Genomic DNA, 19,110 nt, shown 5'->3' with positions numbered 1-19,110 from the left:
AATAACTATAGGTTATATACATATATATAACCCATGGCTTTGTATAGTACCTCTTCTATTAGTACAACTGAGTGAAATTTGGGTATTTTACCTTAGTATATAGTATATAGACTATATATCTATATCATATCTATGTCTATATTTAACACAGGATTTAGTGCCAACTATTTTTGTTATGATGAAAGTCCTGTAATGAAGGAAGGGTATAGACACAATACCGTCTTTAAGAATTTTACATGATTCCAAATGGCCTAGGGCATTTACGCAGACCCCCCTTTTCCTCCCTACCAAGTATCCATTCACTTATCTTCTTTACTGACATAATTTATGATTTTCTTTGAAATGTCTGTGTATCCATCCTTGAACAATGTCTCACAATGGTCTAAGTCAACCATAGAAGCTTTTTACCCTGCTTTCCCAGCCCTGTTTGAAACTTACGGTGGCCTTGAAATGTAAGGGGCAGTCACCAAAGGGACTTCTGGGGAAGCTTTTGCCCTTCTGACAAAAAGAGACAAGTAGCTGGGAGCCCCTTCATCCATCCATGCATATTTTGGTGACCATTTTGTGACCCTGATATGACAACCAGGAGAAGAAAAATCAGCAGGCCAAAGATGGTGGAACAGAAAGATAGAAAAGAAGTCAGTTATTCATTGTATTGCTGAGTAAAAAAGTCAAAGGAAGCAACCATCTACTTCTAGCCTTGTTACGTGAGAAAATAAACCTCATTTGTTAAGTCCTATTAATCAGACATTTTTGGTAAATTGCAAGCAAAGATATTCTTAACAGATAACAAAAGTATAATGTATAGTAGAATTTCTGCTGCTGTGAAATTTCAGGGCAATTAAACAGTGGAATGAAATATCATTGGTATGTAAATAATGAAAAGAGGAAGGTTTTTCTGAGGATGTCTTTTTCTCACAAGAATACAGTTTATTTAAGCAAACGCAATTTTTAATATTTAGACTATTCTTAAAGTAGATATAGTAGGGAACATAAAACTTTACATTTTGAATCTGAAAAGAGAAAGAAAATGTACACGTTTCAAAACATAAAAAAGGAGTGCTAGGGGTTCCTGTTGTGGCACAGCAGAAATGAATCAGACTAGTGTCCATGAGGATGTGAGTTCAATCCCTGGCCTCACTCAGTGGGTTGGGGAATCCAGCATTGCCATGTGCTGTGGTGTATCTCATAGGTGGGGCTCAGATCCTGAGTTGCTGCAACTGTGGCAGCTGTGGCCCTAAAAAAAAAAAAAAAAAAGAATGCTATATGTGAGACTTTCCTTGGGGCTCAGTGGGTTAGGGATCCGTTATTATCACTGCTGTGGAGCAGGTTTGATTTCTGGCCTTGGGCATTTCAGATGCTGCAGGCGCAGACAAAAAAAAAAAAAAAAAAAAAAAGCTAGATGTATATGGCTATCTGATGATGAAAGAAAATTATGAAAGAAAATTATTTAGAGGAAATTTTTCCTAGTAAATATTAGTTACATACAATGTTGGCAATTAACATGTAGTTTTGCCAGATGTCTGCACATCTGTCAATATCATGTGCTGAGTTGTTTAAAGGAAACAGCTTTAATGCATCAGTATATTCCATTTAAATTCCTTCAAAGTTTGGCTTCAGTCTGATTTCTTACTCCTAACAAATGCTCCTTTATTGCATATCGATTGTTGTCCCCATGCCTTCTTGATTGTATTGGAGTACTTACCTTATCACAATTTTCTCCTGAGACATATTACCTCAGGATAAATTCAGTAATCTTCTTTACTTTCTCAGTTTCAAAACCATCTGAGTTTTACATCTCTAAGCCTATATAAAAAGTTCTAATACAAGTAGGTCTTACCATAAAGTTTTTTTCATGAAGGCGTTTGATCATAGTTGGACAGTCAGTTTATATAGCTTTCCTGTTGGCCTCTTTTAAAACTGAATTTCCTATATTTGTATTATTTGGTCATTACAAAATTTTCCAACTCAAATGGAGCCTTGTGATTTGCTATATTCGGAGGGATAAGAATCAGATTTAGAAGGTCCAAAGACATCCCTTCAACATGTATATCTATTTAGTCACAATAACAGTTTGTATTGTGTAACTAACTTATCCGTAAAAAGTAGCTTTAGTCTTTCTGAAATTTATCCTACAGAGTTCTGGCATGAAATGATATCCTTTAAATGGTCAAATAGCAATTTTAGTAGTGGTAGAGATGGAGTTTGGAAATACTTTACCAGCAAAAAAAAAACACAAAAAACAAAAAACAAACAAAATCTTTATTAGAAATCATTATCAAGAAAATGTTTTGCAGGATTTCCCATTGTGGCTCACTGGTTAACAAACCTGACTAGGAACCACGAGGTTGCAGGTTCGACCCCTTGCCTTGCTCAGTGGGTTAAGGATCTGGCGTTGCTGTGAGCTGTGGTGTAGGTCACAGACACGGCTCGGATTCTGAGTTGCTGTGGCTCTGGCGTAGGCCGGTGGCTACAGCTCCAATTGGACCCCTAGCCTGGGAACCTCCATATGCCTAGGGTGCGGCCCTAAAAAAGACGAAAAAAAAAAAAAAAGAACACGTTTTGCACCCTAAACCAAAGGAAAAGACAACCCACAGAATGGGAGAAGATATTTGCAAGTGAATCAACTGACAAGGGATTCATCTCCAAGATTCATAAACATCTTCTGCAGTTCAATACCAAAAAAACAAACAACCCCATCAAAAAATGGGCAGAAGATCTAAACAGACAGTTCTCCAAAGAAGACATATGGACAGCCAAAAAACACGTGAAAAGATGTTCAACATTACTCATTATTAGAGAAATGCAAATCAAAACCACTCTGAGGTACGTGACCTTATACCGCCCAGAATGGCCATCATCCAAAAGTCTACAAACAATAAGTGCTGGAGAAGATGTGGAGAAAAGGAAACCCTATTACATTACTAGTGGGAATGTAAATTGGTGCAACCACTGTGGAAAACAGGATGGAGATGCCTCAGAAAACTAAAAATAGAACTACCATTTGATCCAGAAATCCCACTCCTGGGCATCTATCTACCCAGAGAAAACCATGACTTGAAAAGACACACATACTCCAATGTTCATTGCAGCACTGTATGCAATAGCTAAGACATGGAAACAACCTAAATGTCCATCAACAGAGGAGCGGATCAAGAAAAGGAGGTACATATACACAATGGAATATTACTCAGCCATTAAAAGGAAAGAAATACCGGCATTTTTAGCAACATGGATGGACCTGGAAATTACTGTGCTGAGTGAAGTCAGGCAGACAGTGAGACACCAACATCAAATGCTATCACTTACATGTGGAGTCCAAAAAAAGGACACAATAAACTTCTCTGCAGAACAGCTACTGATTCACAGACTTTGAAAAACTTATGGTTTCCAAATGAGACAGGTTGGGGGGGTGGGGGAATGCACTGAGGGTTTGGGATGGAAATGCTGTAAAATTTGGTTGTGATGATTGTTGTACAACTATAAATGTAATATTAAAGGGGCCAAGGGTTGGATAAGTAATCTGAGAAAAGACAGTAATGCAAATTCATAAAACCTCATCTTTGATGAAGTTGCTGAAGTTCGTTCCTCACAGCACATTTTTGACTGATATTGTGTTCAAGTTTTTTCCTTTCCTACTGCTAGACCTGTAGTGCTTAGAATAGTTGTCCAATAAGTAATTGTTAAATACATGAAGAAGTAAAAATCATTTCTTCTGTCAAAAAAACTATAAATGTAATAAAATTCATTGAGTAATTAAAAAAAGAAAATGTTTTGCATATCTGTGAATATACTCAATTAAATTCAGATCCGTTATGTAAGCACTTTTTAAAATAGAAAAAGCTCATTATATAATACTATTTCAAAATAAATTTAACAGATTCTAAAATTATTCTAAAACAAAACTTAAAATTTTATTTATTTATTTTTGTTTTTGTTTTTACAGCTGCATCTGTGGCATATGGAATTTCCCAGGCTAGGCAAGCTGCAGATGCTGCCTACACCACAGCCACAGGAACACAGGATCTGAGACGCATCTGTGACCTATGGTATAGCTTGCAGAATCTGTTGGATCTTTAACTCACTGAGAGAGGCTAGGGATCGAACCCATATCCTCATGGATATTAGTCGGATTCTTAATTCACTGAGCCATGAAGGGAACTCATAAAAAATTTTTTAAATTGAAATATAGTTGATTTACAACGTTGTATTAGTTTCAGGTATACAGCAAAGTGATTCAGTTATGTCATATCTATATATATCTATATATCTATCTCTCTATATGTATTTTTCAAATTCTTTTTCCTTACAGGTTATTACAAAATATTGAGTATAATTCCTTGTGCCATACAGTAGGTCCTTGTTTATCTATTTTATGTATAGTAGTGTATATATGTTAATCCCAAACTGGTAGTTTATTGGTAAACATAGCTGCCTTCCAAAACTTTTTTTTCTTTTCATGACTGCATCTGCAGCATATGGAAGTTCCTGGGCTAGGGGTTGAATCAGAGCTACAGTTGAGGCCTAAGCCACAGCCATGGCAACACCAGATCTGAGCCGCATTTGTAACTTACACTGGACCCTTAGCCAACTGAGCAAGGCCTAGGATCAAACCCACATCCTCACAGAGACAATGTTGGGTCCTTAAACTGCTGAGCCACAATGGAAACTCAATAAAACTTTCTTTTTTTTTTTTTTTTTTTTACAAAAAAAAAATGGTAATAGAGAAAATACAAACTGAAGCATGAAATTTCTTTTCTACTGAGTCTTTACAACCTGTTTTGGGCACAGTCATCACTTTTCTCAGTGACAGTGAAAATTAGCTCCTTTCTTCCCCATTGGCATGTAAGAGCTATGGGGGCAGGGGATGGACTGGTCTTATTCACCCCAGCATCTAGTACAGTGCCTGGCACATGCTGATACCCTATAAATGTCTTTTCAATGAATGATATTCTTCCTGCTTCAAACTATCAGAAGGTCTCCTTCATCTAATAATTTAGCACAAATTCTTTAGCCCAACATTTAGGTCTTCTTTATACATAACCTGTCCTAACCCAACCAGTTTAAAACCTAACAGAGTATGCCTACAGCATGTCTTAAGTTTTAGCTGCAGGGCCTGCTTTGTGCAAAATCCTGACTTTCTATTTGACTTCTCATCTAAAGATTCACATTATCTGCTTTACAAAGACACTTCCTTCTAGCCAACAGAATTTCTTTCCTTGTGTATCACCACAGAATGTCTCTTATGGCACTTGCCATATTTTGCTTTTGATTGTATATATTTGTATATATTTCACCCCCCATCAACATTGTAAGCTCCTTGGGGAGAGGGGGGGCATGAGTCCTTGTATCACCCCCGAGAGCACAGTGTACAAAGTAGGCATTTCTTTCATATATAAGTGTAAGCTAGTGTTTGGACCATCAGGGTTCTTAGCTGTGAGAAGGAAGCTACTAATAACAAACACATATTAGAGTACTTATAATTACACAGTGATTAAGGACTCAAGCTTCTGTAGCAGCCTGCATGGGGCGAATCCTCACTCTGCTGCTCAATAGCTTTTTTTTTTTTTTTTTTTTTTTTTTTTACGGCCACCCCAACAGCATATGGAGGTTCCCAGGCTAGGGGATGAATCGGAGCTGCAGCTGCTGGCCTGCACCACAGCCACAGCAATGCCAGACCTGAGCAGCATTTGTGACCTATGCCACAGCTCACAGCAATGTCAGATCCTTAACCCACTGAGCGAGGTCAGGGATCAAACCTGTGTTCTCATGGATACTAGTTGGGTTCATTAACCACTGAGCCATGATAGGAGCTCCAGCTGCTTGATAGCTTTGTAGCCTTAGGTAACTTAAAACATTTTCTAATATTGGTTTTCTCACCTGTAACATGGTAATATTACTACCTACCTCATAGGACTTTTGCGCAAATTAAATGAAATAAGATATGTAAAATGCTTACTACCCATTATAAAGACTCATGACTATTCACTCTTACTATCATTATTTGAGCTTAAGACGTTTAATTGTTTTATGGTTGATATGCTTGCATTACAGTATTGGATGGCAGGTTAGAAAGCATCTCTGCACTGAATAGTCCTCCATCAACCAAGCAATAAACAATGACCAAATAATTGCTTGGAAATCTCAAAAACTTTCTGTAACTCTCCATTTGATTTTTGTAGAGACCTGTGATAAACTTCTTATCATAACATTTAATGTCCAATTATTCCTCATTAGATTAATAGCAATGATTTTTTAAATAAATAACTGTGGTTGCTCATTTAGTATTAGTAAAATATATTAGTGAGTGCACTGCTCCTTTGGATTGAACACATCCTGAAATATCTAGGCCACTGTACCTTAATTGCAAAATAGGGTTTTGCAGCTTTCTCATTCTAGTGCAGGAGACCATCAAAGGCACACATTAATCAACTGAGTTAACCAACAAGTTCTGGGAGGGTACCACTCAAGGAATTTTAAGAGAATATTATAATTTGCTTCATTCTAATTTAAATAATTTAGAGTTCTTATAACATTATGAAGCTTTGAAAAGGAGAATGTTGACACAAAGAGAATAAGAAAGAAAACATTTTCTTGGTATTTTACAAAATGTCCCTGCGAAAGAACAACACGTTTGTATAGGTCTGCTCTCATTAAAGAAATCTTGTTAGATAAAAATGAGCAGCAAGTACTTCTGGTGATATTGTACCTAGAGGATTTTAGTTAAGTAAAAGCTAAATTTTTAGAGTGTTTGAAATATACCCAGTTGGGCAGTTAATGAACCCCCTTCAACTTAAAATGGAGAACTGTTACAAGAGAAAAAAAATGTACAAAAAAGTTAGGGAGGAGGCAAAAAGATATTGAAATCTTTTCCAGTGCCATTCTGATGATTTTTAGGAGTTATAGCTAAAGAAGTACAGCTTTCCCTCCATCCCTGAAATTGGTTTCTTGCATAACACATTATTTTGAATGTGAGCAATCAGCCCTTGCACTTCTTTAGACCAAAGACCAAGACTGAGAATAGAGTGAATGCCTATTTCAGTCCTAGAAACGAAGACATCAGTAGTGTAATAGAAGGCAAGTGAAAGATAAATACATTTGTTTTTCCATCTGTTAAGACATAACTAAAACATTCTTCCCATTTTTTCCTCAATATTTTGTTTCCTGGCAAAAAATAACAAAAATTCCCAATCAACCACAACTTTCACAATTCTTGGTTCTTTGAAAAACCAGCACTAATACTGTTAGATTTCTAGTATACAAAACTATTTGCAGAAAAGAAGGAACATATATATCAAAAAGTTACATATATATCATTATATGAATATGTATATGTATACTTGAGTAAAGGAGCATTGCCGGGGCCAGCTCAGCAGGATGGACTGAAGAACGGGTGCTGTGGAACTTAAGGAAAAATAGTTAACATAAAACAAGACACAGAGACATTTATCTTAAGTAAAGGTGGGAACCGGGGGACTCAAGGTCTCAGGGACCAAGAGCGCCTGCCTCAAGAAACCACACTGCTTTTATTGTGAGATCAAGTGAGGAGTGGCTATGGGTGGATGATACAGGGTTTGTTTACTATTATATAAGTTCTTTTACTATTTAAAAAGCCACTTAGGTGGTAAAGGGTTAAGCTCTTACTCTGACCTCTAGGCACATAACAGTACTTAAGCTTAAGTCACTTATGCCTTTAGGTCTTTGCTCTTAAGCTTAAGTCATTTACCAGCACTGTGACTGTTTTTCCAAGAAGGAAGATGGGATAAAGTAAGACAAGAAGATGGGATAAAGTAAAGAAGGACAAGATGGAGTTTTCAAGGAAACATGTCTTGCAACAGAGCATGTTATCAAAACCCTATGGATGTAGTATACAATCACTCTGAAAAACAACTGGGCATTATTTGGTAAATTTTCTATAAATCAGCAATTTTACTCCTAGATATTTATCCAAGAGACGCTCTTCACATGCATCAGAAGGCAAGTATAAGAATGTTTTTAGCAGCACTGTTTGTGATTTCTTTATTTCTCACACATGCACCTGGAGATTTTTCAAATGTTCACCAAGAGCAGGATGAATAAATCTGATACAGTCTGAAAATTAATTAATTACAGCTACATGCAAAAACAACTATGAATCTTCTCTACACAGCAAAAAAAATTTAAGTAGCAGACTATTACACATACAATAACTTCCATAATATAGACGTTTCAAAAATGTACAAAGTTAACCAGTATTTTGTTTGGGCATAGAAACAAAATTAAAGAAAAGCAGGACAATAATAAACACAAACTTCAAAGTTGAGGATTAGGACCTAATAGGGTCTCACAAGGGATATTAGAATAATATTCTTTAAGTAGGTGATGCATAGAGAGTCATCCTTTGCATTATAATTCTTTACATAATGCATGTATTTAATAAATATTCTTTTGAACCTGTTTAATACTTGGCAAAAACAATAAAAAGCAAAGGGTGCTATATAATCACTGTTATTACATCTAAGCAAAATATTTTAAAGTAATATAATTTTCAGTCCTTTATACTTCATTTATTTGTGTGTGGTCAGGGGCATTACTTCCTTATTTCTATGAGATTATGGCAGTGTTTACATGCTGTAAATTAAAAAAAAGATGGCAAGGATAGTCAGTCTGATTCATTATGTTCTGTGATGCTACAAAAGATCAAATTCCATAAAACCAATTGACAGGCTGTCCTAGGACTTGGGCTTTTGACAATCTTTACAAATGAAAAATTGTTTTGAAAACTTTCTAAGATATTGTTAAATACATTTTTGCATGAGGATTTTTATTTTATACTATGTTTTCAATGAATTGTTTTATAATATACACTTTTGGAATGATTTTTTAAACAGTCTATACACTGCAATTCCATTTATTTAATGTGTCTGTAATGGGCTCCAATACAATTAAATTACAAAATTGTGAAAAAAGAAACTAGCAATGAATGCTTAAAGACAAGATAAAGATGCCAAATTACTCATCCTTGGATTCAAGAGAAAATAATTTTATAACTTTCCTGACATAATGTAGTTTTTGGATCTGACAGACCTGCTCTTACATTCTCACTCTATTAGCTGTGCATCTTTGAGTTATTTATTGAGATCACCTCAACTGAAATATTACACAGAGATTTTATGGACACTAAATGTGATACTGTAGGAATATTTCCTGGTACAAAGTCATTACTCAGTAAATGTTCTCCCTGCCCCCAGATCCTAGGTCAAAGTAGAAAGCACAATTTTTTCTTCAGTACAGGAACATTAAATCATTGCAACAGATTAAAAGCAACTTCCTTATCATCCAGAGCACTTATGGGGTTTTTTTGGTGACATAAACCACAGACTTCAGGGTTCCTACTTCACTGTCTCCTCCCACTCACTCATGTTTTCCTTTCTGTCATTCTCTTTTATTTGGGGGGTTTGGTACAAGAGAGGGAAATTGTGTCTCAGAGAAAAGAAAAATGTACAGTGGAGGTATAGGATAGACCTAAAAAGGAATGTGCATCATTGTTACCATCATTGAAGGAAGTTATATGAAACATGAGCTGTGAATAACAAACTTTCCACATGAAATGGCAATACCAACATGAAGTTTTGTAGGATAAGAGACCAAAAGAAAGCCCACAGAGGCTGAACGTTCAATATAGATTTCTTTTGTATCATTTTATGCCTATTACTGTGGAAGGTCTTGTAGTGGGTGCTACAGAATCAGATATATAACAAACTCAATCTAAAATTATTTTTTTCTATGCCTATACCTGAGGTTAATTGCTTTATCAAATCCCTTCTCACCTACATTGAAAAACAAATGGGGCCCTGTCTGTATCTTCCTAGGACATAAGAGGGTTCAGGGCTGTCCAAGGCCCTTCTTCCCCAAGATGCCTTTTAAAATTGTTTCCTTACTTTCTCTTCTTATATTCTAGAAATAAATAATCCCCTTTATCATCTCATCTAAAAGAATAAAATCCCTAGGGATAAACCTACCTAAGGAGGCAAAAGACCTGTATTCTGAAAACTGATGCTGATAAAAGAAATCAAAGATGACACAAACAGATGGAAAGTTATGCCCTGTTCTTGGATTGGAAGAATCAATATTGTCAAAACTGAGATTCAAAGCAATCCTTATCAAATTATCGGTGGCATTTTTCACAGAACTAGAACAAAGAATTTTTTTAATTTGTATGGAAACACAGAAAACTCTGAACAGCCAAAGCCATCCTGAGAAAGAAAAACGGAGCTAGAGGAATCAGGCTTTTAGACCTCAGACTATACTATAAAGCTACAGTCATCAAAACAGTATGGTACTGGGGTGAAAACCAGAAATATAGATCAATAGAACAGGATAGAAAGCCCAGAAATAAACCATGCACTTATGGTCAGTTAATCTGTGACAAAGGAGACAAGAATATACAATGGAGGAAAAACAGTCTTTTCAATAGTGGTGCTGGGAAAACTGGACAGCTTCATGCAAAATAATGAAATTAGAACAGTCTTTAACACCATACACAAAAACTCAAAATGGATTAAAGACCTAAATATAAGACTGGATACTATAAAACTCTTAGAGGAAAACATAGGCAGAATACTCTTTGATATAAATCACAGCAGTATCTTTTCAGATCCACCTCCTAGAGTATAGAAAATAAAAAATAAACAAATGGGACCTAAGTAAACTGAAAAGCTTTAGCATACCAAGGAAGCCATAAACAAAATAAAAAGTCCAGCCATAGAATGCGAGAAAATATTTGCAAATTAAGTGTCTGACAAGGGAATAATCTCCAAAACATACAAACACGTCCCATAGCTCAATATAAAAAAAATAACTGACCTAATTAAAAAGTGGGCAGAAGGAGTGCGTGTTGTGGCTCAGTGGTAACAAATCTGACTAGTATCCATGAGGATGAGGGTTTGATGCCTGGCCTTGCTCAATGGGTTAATGATCTGGTGTTTCAGTGAGCTGTGGTGTAGGTCACAGATGTGGCTGGGATCCTGCATTGCTGTGGCTGTTGGCATAGGTTGGCAGCTACAGCTCAATTTCACCCCTAGCCTGGAAACTTCCATATACCGTGGGTGCTGCCCTAAAAATACACATGCACAAAAAAGAAGTGGGCAGAGGATTTAAACAGACATTTCTCCAAAGAAGACATACAGATGGCCAAAAAAGCACATGAAAAGATGCTCAATATCACTAAGTATTAGAGAAATGCAAATCAAAACTACAGTGAGGCATCATTGCACACCAGTCAGAATGGCCATCATCAAAAAGTCTACAAACAATAAAGGCTGGAGAGAGTGTGGAGAAAAGGCAACCCTCCTACCTTTTTGGTGGGGATGTAAATTAGTACAACCATTATGGAGAACAGTATAGAAGTTCCTTAAAAACTTCAGATGATCCAGCAATCTCACTCTGGGGCACCTATGTGGAGAAAACCATAATTCAAAAAGATACATGCATTCATTGTCAATGAATATTTAGGTTGTTTCCATGTCTTGGCTATTGTGAATAGTGCTGCAATGAACGTATGTGTGCCTGTATCTTTTTCTTTTTTTTTTTTTTTTTGTCTTTTTTGTCTTCTGTTGTTGTTGTTGTTGTTGTTGCTGCTATTTCTTGGGCCGCTCCCGCGGCATATGGAGGTTCCCAGGCTAGGGGTTGAATCGGAGCTGTAGCCACCGGCCTACGCCAGAGCCACAGCAACGCGGGATCGTTAACCCACTGAGCAAGGGCAGGGACCGAACCCGTAACCTCATGGTTCTTAGTCGGATTCGTTAACCACTGTGCCACAACGGGAACTCCTATCTTTTTCAATGTAAGTTTTGTCTGGATATATGCCCAAGAGTGGGATTGCTGAATCATATGGTAGTTCTATATTTAGTTTTCTGAGGTACATCAATACTGTTTTCCATAGTGGTTATACCAACTAACAGTCCTACCAACAATGTAGGAGTGTTCCCTTTTCTCCACACCTTCTCTAGCATTTGTTATTTGTTGACTTGTTAAAGATGGACATTCCGACAGGTTAGGTTGCCAAGGAGGAGGAGGTGGGAGAGGGATTAACTGGGAATTTGTGGTTAATAGATGCAAACTATTGCATTTGGAATAGATAAGGAATGAGATCCTGCTGTATAGAACACTAGTCACTTGTGATGGAACATGATGGATGATAATGTGAGGAAAAGAATATATATATATATGTATATATATATATAAAATAAATAAATAAAGTTGAGTTGGCAAAAAAAAAAGATACATGCACCCCTATGTTCATTGCAGCTATTCACAATAGACAAGACATGGAAGCAACCTAAACGTCCATCAAGAGGAATGGATAAAGAAGATGTGGTACATATAACTCTCACCACTGCTCTTCAACATAGTTTTGGAAGTCCTAGCCACAGCAATTAGACAAACAAAAGAAATAAAAGGCATCCATATAGGAAGAGAAGAGATCAAACTGTCACTGTATGCAGATGACAGGATACTATACATAGAAAACCCTAAGGACTCAACCCCAAAACTCCTTGAACCGATTAATAAATTCAGCAAAGTAGCGGGATATAAGATTAACATTCAGAAGTCAGTTGCATTTCTGTATACCAGCAATGAAACATTAGAAAAGGAATACAAAAATACGATACCTTTTAAAATTGCACCTCACAAAATCAAATACCTCGGAATACACCTGACCAAGGAGGTAAAGGACCTATATGCCGAGAACTATAAAACTTTAATCAAAGAAATCAAAGAAGATGTAAAGAAATGGAAAGATATTCCATGTTCCTGGATTGGGAAAATCAATATTGTAAAAATGGCCATACTACCCAAAGCAATCTACAGATTCAATGAAATCCCTATCAGATTACCCATGACATTTTTCACAGAACTAGAACAAACAATCCAAACATTTATATGGAACCACAAAAGACCCAGAATCGCCAAAGCAATCCTGAGAAACAAAAACCAAGCAGGAGGCATAACTCTCCCAGACTTCAAAAAATACTACAAAGCCACAGTCATCAAAACAGTGTGGTACTGGTATCAAAACAGACAGACAGACCAATGGAACAGAACAGAGAACCCGAAATAAACCCTGACACCTATGGTCAATTAATCTTTGACAAGGGAGGCAAGAACATAAAACGGGAAAAAGAAAGTCTATTCAGCAAGCATTGCTGGGAAACCTGGACAGCAACATGCAGAGCAATGAAACTAGAACACACCCTCACACCATGCACAAAAATAAACTCAAAATGGCTGAAAGACTTAAATATACGACAGGACACCATCAAACTCCTAGAAGAAAACATAGGCAAAACACTCTCTGACATCAACATCATGAATATTTTCTCAGGTCAGTCTCCCAAAGCAATAGAAATTAGAGCAAAAATAAACCCATGGGACCTCATCAAACTGAAAAGCTTTTGCACAGCAAAGGAAACCCAAAAGAAAACAAAAAGACAACTTACAGAAGGGGAGAAAACAGTTTCAAATGATGCAACTGACAAGGGCTTAATCTCTAGAATATATAAGCAACTTATACAACCCAACAGCAAAAAAGCCAATCAATCAATGGAAAAATGGGCAAAAGACCTGAAGAGACATTTCTCCAAAGAAGATATACAGATGGCCAACAAACACATGAAAAAATGCTCAACATCGCTGATTATAAGAGAAATGCAAATCAAAACTACCATGAGATACCACCTCACACCAGTCAGAATGGCCATCATTAATAAATCCACAAATAGCAAGTGCTGGAGGGGCTGTGGAGAAAAGGGAACCCTCCTGCACTGTTGGTGGAAATGTAAACTGGTACAGCCACTATGGAGAACAGTTTGGAGATACCTTAGAAATCTATACATAGAACTACCATATGACCTGGCAATCCCACTCTTGGGCATCTATCCAGACAAAACTCTCCTTCAAAGAGACACGTGCACCCGCATGTTCATTGCAGCCCTATTCACAATAGCCAGGACATGGAAACAACCCAAATGTCCATTGACAGAGGATTGGATTCGGAAGAGGTGGTATATATACACAATGGAATACTACTCAGCCATAAAAAAGAATGACATAATGCCATTTGCAGCAACATGGATGGAACTAGAAAATCTCATCCTGAGTGAAATGAGTCAGAAAGACAAAGACAAATACCATATGATATCACTTCTAACTGGAATCTAATATCCAGCACAAATGAACATCTCCTCAGAAAAGAAAATCATGGACTTGGAGAAGAGACTTGTGGCTGCCTGATGGGAGGGGGAGGGAGTGGGAGGGATTGGGAGCTTGGGCTTATCAGACACAACTTAGAATAGATTTACAAGGAGATCCTGCTGAATAGCATTGAGAACTTTGTCTAGATACTCATGTTGCAACAGAAGAAAGGGTGGGGGAAAAATGTAATTGTAATGTATACATGTAAGAATAACCTGACCCCCTTGCTGTACAGTGGGAAAATAAAAAAATTATTAAAAAAAAAGAAGATGTGGTACATATATACAATGGAATATTAGCCACAAAAAAGAACAAAATAATGCCATTTTCAGCAACATGTTTTGACCTGGATGTTATCATACTAAATTAAGCCAGTCAGACAGAGAAAGGTAAATATCATATGATATCACTTATATGTGGAATCTAATTTTAAAAGCACAAATGAACTTGTTTACAAAATAGAAACAGACTCGCACATTTTGGAAACCAACTTATGGGAATGGGGAGGGATAAACTAGGAGTTTGGGACTAGCAATATACATACTACTGTATCGAAAATAGATAATTAACAAAGCCTTTTACATGGCATAGGGAACTCTACTCAATAACCTAAATAGGAAAATCTGAAAAAGAATGGATGTGTGTATATGCATAACTGAACTCTTTCTGCCCTTTAGTGACATTTTTTCATGCATGCAAAACACGGTTTAGTCTAGCAGAAGCCCTATGAATACCATCTTAGTGTGAGTCAAATACACACTGGATCTTGATGAAGGCTAAGGTCTTTCCACAGAGTTTAGGTAGTTATTCCAAAGCTGCATAGAATTTTCAATGGGGTGAGAAGGGGAGAGGTAAAGAAACTGGATGTTGTTCCTGGTTTACTTCTATTCCCTTTCTGCTTCTAGGAATGAAGCCACACTACCAGGTCTTGGGAGCAATGTATCCCCAAAGATTATCTTAAGCCTCAGAGAATGTCCCACATGGATGAGTCTTTTGTCCTCTACTCTTCTCCTTCTTTATCATTTCTATCATAAGCCCTTTAACTTCTTTATACAGTAACTCCATCCCCCCTCCCCTTCTCTCAGTTGCCCATCAACTCTTTTAACAGAAATAAACACATTTTTAGTAATGATTTTTTTTGGTCTGTAGCCACAAATGCCAGCTGCCTGTCAGGGACTCCTGTCCCTAAAGCTTTGCAGAGGAGTGAAGTGGGCTGTGGTCTTAGAAGTCTGCTGACTCTCTTAGGACTAGAGAATGGGTGCACTCTGATTCTGTGATTAGATATAGGTAAGGAAGGAGCAAATTATTTTCCTGTTAACAAACTAAAAACGAAGACACTGAAAAATATAATTTCCTTCAAAATTTTCCTTCTGGTATGCATGAAAAAAACCAATATTTCTCTCAACGTAATTACAGTGATGGCTATTTCTTTTGGTATAGTAGCATCTTAGATCTATTTTGCAAAAAGAGCAACCATGTTTTATATGATTTAAGTTATTTAACAAATTATCATAAACTATTTGGCAATAAATGATACCATGTCCAGGTAATATTTCCACAATCCCTTCATTGCAGCAGAGTAAGGAGGGGGATGAGGGCCAAGAGAGAAGAGAAGTTTATTTTAGCCCGTTGCACTGGAATTAAAAAAATATCAAGGTGATTTGGGCTGATCATGGAGGTTCCATAGCCAGGCTAACGGGCCTTTGGAGCAGTGAAGGGAGGGAACAATATCATATTAAAAGACACAGGGAGACAGTAAAAAAAAATCTTACTTTTCTAAAATCAGGTGGTACTCTACTTCCAAATTTTTTTAAGTGATAAGGTTTTAATTATAATGAACATCACTTTATTTTTTGCTTATTTTTAGGGCCGCATTTATGGCATATGGAAGTTCCCAGGCTAGAGGTCCTATCAGAGCTATAGCTGCCAGCCTATACCACAGCCACAGCAACGCTAGATCCACCAGATCTGAGCCACATCTGCGATCTATAGCATAGCTCAAGGCAACGCCAAATCCCTGACCCACTGAGCGAGGCCAGGAATCAAACCGGCATCCTCATAGTTACTAGTCAGTTTCATTTCCACTGCACCATAATGAGAACTCCATATAATGAGCATCCTTCACATAAAGGTTTGGTAACTAGGATTCTTACAGATAGAAAATGCTAACTTTTTAATATTTTCAACCATTTGTCTTTGGGATATGATTCTTCTAATGATACCATCCTTGTTTGGGGTCTTAAATGATTGATAGAAAGTGGCTTAATAAAAGACGAAAATCAGGACAAATGTTTCAACTGATGAAGATAGTGATCACTGGATGAAAAGGAAGATCATCCCAGCACTGTTTGCAAAAGCAAAATTTTGAAATAAATTTCATTGTCCAATAATTGACTGACTAAATATGTCTATACAAAAAAGAAACTGCACAAATTGAAAAATAATGCTGTAAAAAAGTGAATTTACTGATGTGGAAAGACATGTTAAGTAGAAAACTCTGGACGCAAAACAAGACTGCCAATTGATCTAGTTTTTATCTTAAAAACATGTCTGTCTCCCTCCATATCTCCCATCCCTCTCCCCTAGCTTTTCCCAATACAAAAAAAAAAAAAAAAAAAAAAAGGAAAGGTAATACCATGGAAGAGGGTCTGGTAGTTAGCCCTGAGTTACCATCATGGGAGAAATTTTGGATGTTTCAAAATTCACCTGTAGTTTCTGATTTTTCTGCAATGAGCATGAGTTTCTTTACAATTTAAATAATGATTTTACAGAAAAAAAAGAGATCAATTGAGGAGCAGGTGAGTCAGGGATACCTGGAGTACATCTCTGAGGTCAACATCATGGAGGATTATCACCGTCTTTTCCTACAAAATAAACTTTGGTGCCATTGTCAGAATCTAGAACTGGCTAGATTGAATATAGCCTGACTCAGCATAGTATTTCTTTTGCTCTTATGCTAATGCTTAAAAGCTTGAAACTCTGCACTCTGTTCAATCCATCTCATCAAATATTTATTGAACACCTACTATGTGCCAAGCATTAAGGATACAAGATTAACAAGACGTAGTTCTGTTGCAGTTTAAGACAGCAAGTGCTCTCAAAGAAATTTGTACATCTTTGAAAGCCCCAGATGGCTATTCTGATGATATTTTTCAGAAGAAAAAAATCATAAGCAATCCTCATGCAAGACAATGTCCAAGAGGGTTTGAACTAAAAATAATCCATGTTTTCACTGTTTTAACTCAATATTTTAAGCACAATGTAGAATTATGCTGAATCATAATTTTAAAAAAAATACCCACATATTTGTGGCTCTTCACTATGATACCAGCATCATTCTCATTTTAAATCAATAGTCTTTCAATTCTTTCAGTAGAAATTATTTCAATCTGTTTAGTCTTTGAGCCAAAGCTCTCAATTTGAACTTGGGATCCTGAATTGGAGACTCCAATTCCCACAAAACAGAAAATTGTTTTTTAAAGGTTAAATCAGGAGCACATTTGAAGCTAAAATTGCTAAGCCCAGGGTAACCATGAATTAAACAATTAACAAACAGAAAACATTTAAAGGACTTTGTGAATCTGAACAATCTTACTAGTTACATTAAAAACTATAGTTTTTTTGAATGAAAGTTTCAATCTCAGTTAAGTAATTTCCATTTCTTCTGTTTTCCATCATTATTACTTTAATCAGAGGGGTTTTTTTGCATAATAATTATCATGGTGTTAACATGAATCAGTGTATAAAGGAACTTGGCAATCACATTATACCATTGCCTTATTTTGTGAAAGAAAAAAATCTAAGCCCAGAAGTAAGTAACTCATAGGGTGTATGTTTCTTTGCATTGTGCCTTGTGAAACAGAAGTATGTAATAACTGGTAACTACTGTTATTCAAAGCTTCTCCCTCAGACTCCTAGTCTTACTCTTAGTTGCCCAGATTATCTCTCCACACTGTTTGGCTAAAGCATTCTTTGGACTTACACTCTGCTCAAAACACTCTGCATATTGGTTTCTTTCACGGTATTTAATGGATCTACTTATTCATTTAAGAAGTATTTATTGAGCATCTACTAAGTGTCAGATACTGGTCTCAGCATTAATTTAAATGTTAACAGAAATTATTAAACAGTGAGTATTATTTAATACCCATATAAATGGGCATTTTGTTCTAGTCCTCTGTGTGTGTGTGTGTGCGCGCGTGCACACGTGTGTGTGTGTGTGTGTGTTGAGAGAGAGAAAGCAAGGGAAGGAGAGAGAGGAAGGAGAGAGGGAATGTATATCTTTCTTCCTGTGTAAAATCTGCTCAGTTTTCTATCTTAACTGCCTTTTTATGCCAAACATGTTGTATTAAAACAAGTGTGTTTCTGAGAAGCACGTCTACACTAAGTCTCCTGGGTTTTATTTTATGATGAAATACTTATTTCCTCTTTATAAAACAAATTCTTTATCCCGTTATTTTGAATAGGATGGTACTTTCAAAAACCCTTCATCCGATTGGGTTTAGGGCATTAAACATTTGAACATAATAATACTTTCCCCTGGACCTGCAGCATTTTAATGTTATTAAGTAAATAAATTTCATTAATTTTAAGACTTTGCTTTCAGAATGAAATGAAGTAGTACATGTAATGCTAGTAGGTACACAGACCCAGAAATATTGCTTTCCTTGTTTAAATTGTCTCTATTGTAAAACTGGCAGTCAATTTTTAGTAACTCCTGATTTTTATATTTTTTCTGTTCTTTTCTCACTCCTCATGTAGCATTTTGGTCCCATTTGCTTGCTCTTTTATAGGTCTCCCCCAGCTTCTCTTTTCAGTTGTTATTTGATTCCACCAGTCTTGCTGTCAATGCATTTCGGTCCTTGGATTCCAGAT

Source organism: Sus scrofa, chromosome 15 (assembly GCF_000003025.6).
Source record: "Sus scrofa isolate TJ Tabasco breed Duroc chromosome 15, Sscrofa11.1, whole genome shotgun sequence".
Lineage (NCBI taxonomy): Eukaryota > Metazoa > Chordata > Mammalia > Artiodactyla > Suidae > Sus > Sus scrofa.
Note: the sequence above shows the minus strand (reverse complement) of the source record.